This window comes from Oratosquilla oratoria, unplaced genomic scaffold, assembly GCF_046742065.1.
Source record: "Oratosquilla oratoria isolate Oo_2021 unplaced genomic scaffold, ASM4674206v1 SCAFFOLD45, whole genome shotgun sequence".
NCBI lineage: Eukaryota > Metazoa > Arthropoda > Malacostraca > Stomatopoda > Squillidae > Oratosquilla > Oratosquilla oratoria.
The window spans coordinates 5,724,089-5,730,331 of NW_027467710.1; positions in this window are offsets into that span (position 1 = coordinate 5,724,089).

The window sequence follows — 6,243 nt, forward strand, 5'->3', positions numbered from 1 at the left end:
CCTCAAGGATAATGTGGATGAAGGTAAAACTGGGGAAGGAGATGCGAGTCTTTGTAAGTGCATATGGGCCTGGCAGTGAGAAGAGTGTAGAAGAAAGGGAGGCCTTTTGGATAGATCTAAATGAGTGCATAGAGGATTTAGGAAGAAATGTCAATGTAATAGTACTGGGAGACCTTAATGCTAGGGTAGGAAATGGTCCAATCGATGGAGTGGTTGGGAAATGTGGAGTTACAGGAAAGAATCGTAGTGGAGAGTTGATGGTGGAAATGTGTCTAGAGAGTTGATGATAGCAAATACAGTGTTTCGGAAGAAAGTCAAGCATAAATACACATGGGAGAGGGTGGTGGAGTGAAGGGTGGTAGATAGAGCACTAATGGATTATGTAGTGGTAAATAGGATTATGATAGGAAGAGTTAAGGATGTACATGTGCTAGGAGAAGGAGTATGGAAAGAAGCTGAAGGAGGAATGGGAGGGAGTAAAGGATAGAGTAGAGCTGGGTGTGGAGGAGGAATGGGGATGGTTCAAGGAGGGAGTCATAAAGTGTGCAAGGATGGTGTGTGGAACAAGAAGGACAGGGGGAAATAGAAGAAAGGGTAGTGAATGGTGGGATGAGGAAACAAAGAAGGTTGTAGAAGAGAAGAAGCGAGCTTTCACAGATTGGTTACAAAATAGGACGAGGGAGTCATATGAGAGGTACAAAGAAAAGAGAAGAGAAGTAAAGCAAAAGGTAAAGGTTGCAAAGAGGAGAGCAGATGTGAAATGGGGTAAGAGTGACAGAAAATTTTGAAAGTAATAAAAAGATGTTTTGGAAAGAAATTAAAAGAGGAAGAGGAGGCAAATCAAGTAGAGAAGAAATGGTAAATGGTGCAGATGGAGAGATAATAATGGAAGAGAAGGCAGTAAGGGGAAGATGAGCAGAATATTTTAGGGAGCTGCTAAATGTGAAGGAGGATAGGGAAGGAAAGATGCAGTGGGAAATGCAAAGAAAATGAGAGTGAGGAGTGAGGAGAAATAAGGAAGGATGAGGTGAACGCAGTTGTTAAGGTGATGAAAGCAGTTAAGGCACCTGGTCTGGATGGATGCCATGTAGAATGTCTGAATAAGGGAGGTACAGTGATGGTGGACTGGTTGGTGAGGTTATTTAATGTTTGCTGGAGAGAGGGTAGAGTGCCGGAAGACTGGAGGAGTGCCTGTATAGTTCCTCTTTACAAGGGAAAAGGGGACAAGTGTGAATGTAGTAGTTTCAGAGGGATTAGCTTGTTAAGTGTAGTTGGGAAGGTTTATGGGAGGATCTTGATTGAGATGATTAGGAGAGGAACAGAAGGAGTAATTGGTGAGGAACAGTGTGGATTTAGGACAGGTAGAGGTTGTGTAGATCAGATCTTTGTGGTAAGACAGATATGTGAGAAAGCTATAGGAAAGGGGAAGGATGTTTTTTGGACTTTTATGGATCTGGAAAAGGCTTATGCTAGGGTAGACAGGAAGGCACTGTGGGAGGTTATGCAGATATACGGGATAGGAGGAAAGCTTCTGGGAGCTGTCAAGAGTTTTTATGAGAGTAGTAGAGCTTGTGTCAGGATTGGAAATGAAGAGAGTGAGTGGTTCGTGGTAAAGGTGGGACTTCATCAAGGATGCATTATGTCGCCCTGGCTGTTCAACTTATACATGGATGGGGTGGTGCGAGAGGTAAATGCAAGGGTAGTGGGCAAGGGATTGGAGATGGTTAAAGAAAATGGAGAAAAGTGGGAGGTGAGCCAGCTGTTGTTTGCGGACGACACTGCACTTGTGGCAGGATCGGAGGAGGGATTGAGGAACTTGGTGGCAGAGTTTGGGAGAGTATGTGATAGGAGAAAGCTAAAGATATATGTGGGTAAAAGTAAGGTGATGAGATGTACAAGGGGTGAAAGTGGCAGTAGACTGGAAGTGAGCAGTAAAGGAGAGCGACTGGAGGAAGTGGATAGTTTTAGATACTTGGGTGCAAATGTGGCAGGGAAAGGTGGAGTGAAAGTGGAGGTAGAATGTAGATTGAGAGAAGCGAGTAAATGCCTTGGTGGATTAAAGAGTGTAATGAGGAATAGACATTTGGGAATGGATGCTAAGAGGAGACTGTATGAAGGAGTGATTGTGCCAACAGCACTGTATGGAGCAGAAACATGGAACATAAGAGAAGAAGAGAGAAGGAGTTTGAATGTGTTTGAGATGAGGTGTCTGAGAAGTATGATGGGGGTTACTAGGCTAGATAGAGTGAGGAATGAGGAGGTGAGGAGGAGAACAGGGGTGGAAAAGGAGCTGGGAGATAGGGTTGATGAAAGAATATTAGGATGGTTTGGACACATGGAAAGAATGAGTGAAGAAAGACTAGTAAAAGAGGTATGGAAGGCAGATGTGGAGGGAGTGAACATGAGGGGACGTCCTAGGATGAGGTGGATGGATGGGGTGAAGGGGGCTTTGGGGAAGAGGGGAATGTCTGTTGAGGAAGGACGGGAGAGAACAGAAGACAGGGGTGAATGAAGAATGGTTGTATATGGATGATGTTGTGATTGCATGAGGTGCAATGGGCGGGGGGATGGGGGGTGAGGTAGTATGTGTGAGCAAATTTTGACACAGCCCAAAGGGATTTCTCCCCGTCCTCTCCTTTTATGCAATGGGGGGACGGAGAGGGGGGTCGCCGATTTAATGAAGTGGCCTTGCTGTGGATGTGCTGTGTCTTGCGACACTACTTCTGACCCAGGGCAGTGGACAAGGTGCAGGGATGACCCGTCATTCAGGAGGTGCTCAGATGGGAGGGAGGGTGGAGGGGTGTGGAGTGTATTCAGGGATGGAATGGGTGGGAATGAGTTCATGCCTTTTTCTTTTTGGGTACCTCCCTGGTAAGGGGGAAAAAGCCTTGGTATATGTATGTATGTTTCTTAGTTTGATGTACATTTGCCATTTGCTTTGTTTCTTATCTCTTTTCCACTTTTTCCAAGCTTTGTCTCTTTTTTCCTTAGCTTCACTACATCTTTTGTTGTACCAGCTCTTTATGTATGCCTTTTCCATTTTTTGTTGTGGTACATATTTGTTCACTCCTTCATTATAAATTTCTTTTAATATGTTCCATTTTTCTTCTATCCCTGTATCTTCGTTTTGGAATTTTTCCCAGTTTGCATTGCGAAAGAATGTTTTAAGTTTCTCAAAGTTTGTTTTGTTATACATAGGTCTTCCTATTCTATGTTTATCATTTTTGCTTTGGTCCATTTGTTCTTTCAATTCCATTTCTATTAGTACGTGGTCACTTTTTCCTATCGGAGTTTTATAATCAATTTTTTCAATAATCTCAGGTTCTGTTGTAAGTATTAAGTCCAATTTTGAGGGTTCTTCATTTCCTCTGTATCTAGTATTTTCTTTAATCCACTGGGTCATTGTGTATTCAATGGTCAGGTCAAGGACTACATTGCCTCAGTGTTTCTCTCCCCCCTTCACTGTCATTTCTTCCCAGCATATTTCTTTTGAATTAAAGTCACCCATAATTACTGTATTTCCTCCATCTTTCAGTGTTTCAATTAATTCATCTTTTGTATCTTCTAGTAACTCGGAATGATCCCTTTCTGTCCAGGCTTGTGTTTTAGGAAGTACATATACCACTGCAAATTTTCTTTTCTTCATTTGTTTACCTTCGACTTGTACTGTAATTGATTCTACATTGTTTTTTCCTTCAGTTATTTTAGTTACAATCAAATCTTTCTTGGTTAATACTAGAACTCCTCCGCCCTGTTTGTTCTTTCAATTCTTTGTCCAACAGTTGTATACACCTTGTCCCACAGTGTGCAGAAATTTGTTTGTGTGCAAACTTTGCCTTCTCTGAAAAGTATGTGTGCACCCATGTGAGTCACTTCAGCCAGGTGGCAAAGTTATTTTGTTTGCAATGGAAGCACTAGAGTTAGAAGAGGAAAAAACAGACCAATTATTGGTTTGATGGTTGGCAAGTTACCATATTTTTAGAGAATTTATAAGTTGATGTTTGGGTGGAACTTCTTTATTGAATGGCTTATCATTTGAAAACCTTGTGTGCCTACATTTTTTCTTTATGTATGCTAGTTGTAAAACATGTGCACTCACACATGCGCACAGCTTAGAGGGAATGTTGGATGTGGGTCTTTGTAAGTGCATATGGGCTTGGTAGTGAGAAGAGTGTAGAGGAAATGGACACTTTTTGGATAGATTTAAATGAATGGATAGAGGGTTTAGGGAGGAATGTCAATGGAGTGGTATTTGGAGATTTCATTGCTAGAGTAGGAGACGAACCAATAGATGGAGTGGTTGGGAAGTGTGGAGTTCCAGGAAAAAATTGAAGTGGAGAATTGATGGAGATGTGTCCAGAAAGAGGTGATGATAGCAAATACAGTGTGTAGGAAGTCAAGCATAAATACACATGGGAGAGGGTTGTGGATGGAAGGGTGGTTGATAGTGCTTTAATGGACTATATAGTGGTAACCAGGTGAAGAGTAGGAAGATTTTTGGATCTACATATTCTAAGGGGAGAGAGTAGGGAAATATCAGATAATTTTTTGGTGGAAGGTAAGTTGAGAGTGGAGGATAGATGGAGAAAGAGAAAAAGGACAGAAGGTAGGGAGGTGCTTAGAGTAAACTGGTTAAATGAGAAAGAAAAGAAGTACAAGATGAAGCTGAGAGAAGAGTGGGAGGGAGTGAAGGATGGTAGAACAAAGAGTGGAGGAGGAATGGGGATGTTTCAAGGAAAGAGTCGCAATGTGTGCGAAGATGGTGTGGGGAACAAAGAGGATAGGAGGAAATAGAAGGAAGGGTATTGAGTGGTGGGATGATGAAGCAAAGGAGGTTGAAGAAGAGAAGAAACTAGTAATCACAGATTGGTTACAAAATAGGATGAGGGAATCACATGAGAGGTATAAAGAAAAGAGAAGCAAAGCATAAGATAAAGGAGGCAAAGAGGAAAACAGTGTGAAATGAGGTAAGATTATGACAGAAATTTTTTAAAGTAATAAAAAGATGTTTTGGAAAGAAATTAAAAGGATGGGGAGGCAAACCAAGTATAGAAGAAAAAGTAAAAGGTGCAGACAGAGAAATGATAATGGAAGAGATGGCAGTAGGAGAAAGATGGGTAGAGTATTTTAGAGCTGCTGAATATGAAAGAGGATAGGGAGGGATGAATGAGGAAGATGGAGGAGAAATAAAGAAGGATGAGGGGAAACCAGTTATGTAAATGATGAGAGTAGGTAAGGCACCTGGGTTAGATAGGTGTCATGCAGAGTGTCTAAAAAAGGGAGGTACAGTGACGGAAGACTTGCTAGTGAGGTTGTTTATGTTCGTCTAAAAGAGGTAGAGGACTGGAGGAATGGATGTATAGTTCCACTTTACAAGGGAAAAAACGACAATTGTGTAGTGGTTTCAGAAGGATCAGTTTGCTGAGTGTAGTTGGGAAGGTTTTGATTGAAGGGATTAAGAGAGAAGCGGAGGGAGTAATTGGTGAGGAGTAGTGTGTGTTTAGGAAAGGTAGGGGTTGCATAGATCAGATTTTTGTGGTAAGGCAGATATGTGAGAAAACTTTAGGGAAAGGTAAGATGTTTTTTGGGACTTTATGGATTTGGAAAAGGCTTATGACAGGGTAGACAGTGAAGCACTGTGTGAAGTATTGCAGATGTATGGGATAGGAAGAAAGCTGTTAAGAGCAGTCAATTTTTTACAATAGCAGTAGAGCCTGTGTTAGAAATGGAGAGAGTGAGTGGTTCGAAGTAAAGGTGGGACTTTGCCAGGAATGTGTTATGTCACCTTGGTTGTTCAATTTATATATGGATGGGGTGATACAAGAGGTAAATGCAAGGGATTAGAGATGGTTAAAGAAAATGGAGAAAAATGGGAGATAAGTCAGTTCTTGTTTGATGACGACATTACTTGTAGCGGGATCAGAGGAGGAATTAAGGAAGTTAGTCATGAAGTTTGGAAAGGTGTGTGAAAGAAGGAAGTTGAAGATAAATGTGGGTAAAAGTAAGGTGATGAGATGTACAAGGGAAGACGATGGCAGCAAATTGGAAGTGAGTATTAAGGGAAAGAGACTGGAGGAATGGATAGCTTTAGATACTCAGTTGTGAATGTGGCAGGAAAGGGAGGATTGGAGGTAGAATATAGATTGAGAGAAGCAAGTAAATGCCTTGGTGGTATTAAAAAGTGTAATAAGAAATAGACATTTGGGAATGGATGCTAAGAGAAAATTGTATTTACCTAGTATT